The sequence below is a fragment of the Lepisosteus platostomus genome, chromosome 5 (assembly GCF_059453375.1).
Source record: "Lepisosteus platostomus isolate fLepPlt1 chromosome 5, fLepPlt1.hap1, whole genome shotgun sequence".
Taxonomy (NCBI): Eukaryota; Metazoa; Chordata; class Actinopteri; order Semionotiformes; family Lepisosteidae; genus Lepisosteus; species Lepisosteus platostomus.
Genome location: NC_142615.1, coordinates 16,785,055 through 16,787,473, shown reverse-complemented (window position 1 = coordinate 16,787,473; position 2,419 = coordinate 16,785,055). Strand labels below are relative to the sequence as shown.

Below are 2,419 nucleotides of genomic sequence, written 5' to 3'. Positions count from 1 at the left end.
GGCGCGGTGGCCAAGTGGTAAGGCGTCGGTCTCGTAAACCGAAGAGCGTGGGTTCAAACCCCACCCGTGCCTGTTTCGTTTGTCACCGCTTTCCTTTAGTTTCAAAGTCTTAAAAAAACTCGCAATGTAGGGATCTCAATAGTAAGAGAGCATAACTGTCGCCAGTGATTAGTATTCTTGCATATCCTGCCTTGTTTTTTAGTCGACAAAGTTTATCTCTCTTCACACCCATCTTCCGAATGATCGCCTCAGCACTGGGAAGGAACGTGCGCTTGGTACAGCCCCCGACTCCATGGTCTGATCACAAACAGATCGGGTGAGCTGTCAGTCCAGGTTGGAAGTAACGTTCGAAAGCACTAAAAATCTGACTTAGGAACGAGAAGACCATGCTTTTTTTATACGAGTAAACGATAAAATAATATACTGCCTGCAAGACTCTGTCAAGTTCAAGTCCAAGTTTATTGTCATTATACTCATACACAGGTATATGGTATAACGAAATGCTATTTAGCTAGCTCTCGGATATAAGTAGTACAAAGAAAAAAACACAACAACAATACAATTGTATAACAAAAGAAAGACAACAGCCGATGTGCAAAAAACAACAACAGGCAGTGTGCAAAACAACAAAAAGGTAACAGGTTATGTGCAAAAACATGCATCAAAAGAATGAAATAAAGGGATAGAAATGATGGGGAGTGAGCTTTTGACATGTATGGTAGAGATAGATTTTCAATGTGTGTTTGGGTTTTTGGTAAGAAAGAAGGCACTGTGAGGTTCAGATCATAGGTGAGAGGTGAGGAGAGAGTGAGAGAGGCTGGGAGTTTAATAGTTTGATAGTGCGGGGGTAAAATTATTTTCGAGTCTGGTAGTCCGGACCCGAATGCTCCGGTACCGTTTTCCATGTCATGCTAAACGCCACAAATTGTGTTCGTCCAGTCGTATCTATCGTCCTAAAGTTACGGAAAATCGCATGCGACTGGTGCAATCAGCACACATTTTTTCAGGATAGTCGAGCAGTTTAAAACAGCAAATTCACAGCTTCTTATAAGCTTTGTGTTTCGCTCTCCAAATAGAGGCACGGGTTCAAATCCCACTCCTGACAGTCAGGTGTTTTACCCTGTCTTTTTTACCTGCCTTTACACTGTTTCAGTCTTGTTGTGCTCGCTGACAATCACAGTACGAGGAAAACGGAGAAACTGCTTAGCAAAAACAGAACGGACAGAAAAAAGCTTTGTAAACACGTGAATGTGATTAGCAGCAGTAAGGTATGCATTCAAATGTTTAAGGCAGAAGAAAGGTGCAGCACAATGCAATTTGTGAGAATTCGCGGGTTTTTATGCTGCTTGGACTTCTTTCAAACCTATGAAGTGACCCCCGTTTTATTTTCATTTTCAAACTTCAGAACCGAATAACAAAGAGGTTTCATGTGTGACAGCATTCCGTTGCAAATACCGTTTCCACGATGTATTCAGCGACGGGAATGAAATATTTTAGTGCTGGCTCAAATGCGAGGAATTTCAGAAAAACCTGGAAAAGCAACGCTTGCAGTAAACGACAAATTTAAAGCGTGTAGTCAGCATGAACAGAACAACGCAATGCTCTGTAAAAACGATCTGAAGCCGCAATTACTCTTTTATCTCAGGCAGTTCATTCCCATACGATGTTTCCGCAGAATAAATGAAATGCCGAACTCCAAACATGTTGTTGCCATTATTGTTACTCCTGCTGCTGTAGTTTTAAGCTTTAATCAGTGGGTATGTAATGTTGTAAAGGGGCTGGACTACTTTGTTCAGTCCAAATTCCATTATGTGAATTTATGCTTTTTTAATATAAGTATTAACAACACAATGCGTGCTCAAAAACCGTTACTTATTAGCTTAAGAAGCGGCAGTGTTTAGACAAAGTGTGGTATTCGAATAGTAAATGCTGAAGTGTTTAATACTTGCTTGTGAGCCTTAGATAAATTGCCTGCTGCAATTTCAGCAAGCGGAGTTCTGCTCAGCTGCCTGTAGTACACATTGCTGATTCCTTTTGTGAGGGCACGGGCAATCTTTCAACGATAAGGCTGACGTGCCTGTCGAAATTTTGTTTCCCTTTCACTGTGTTGTATTTTTCCTACTCGAACAACATCAATTGTGATGTCATCATTGCCCATTGGTTTGTGTCTTGTTATCATTATGTATTTTACATTACAGGAACTGAAGGTACTGAAGGTAGGAACTGAAAGTACAGACTGCTTTAATCATCAGAAAGTTTTTTTTTCTGCTGTTCTCTTTCCTGATGTATTGGTATTTGAAGGCTATTGGGCAGCAATGATTTATCTTCCTGACCTCGCTATATAACATATGGGTCCATGGTCATCTTAGTTTAGATGTACCTTTTAGAGGTGGTATTTTTCTCCATCGCTCAGCCTTCA

The 2,419-nt window shown here is 40.8% G+C and overlaps 1 non-coding gene across 1 annotated transcript; it reads left to right on the top strand.

The window, feature by feature from the left end:
• trnat-cgu (transfer RNA threonine (anticodon CGU)) lies at positions 1 to 72 on the top strand. Its single transcript has one exon. It is a non-coding gene; the product is annotated as a tRNA-Thr (tRNA).
• The last annotated feature ends 2,347 nt before the right edge of the window (positions 73 to 2,419 follow it).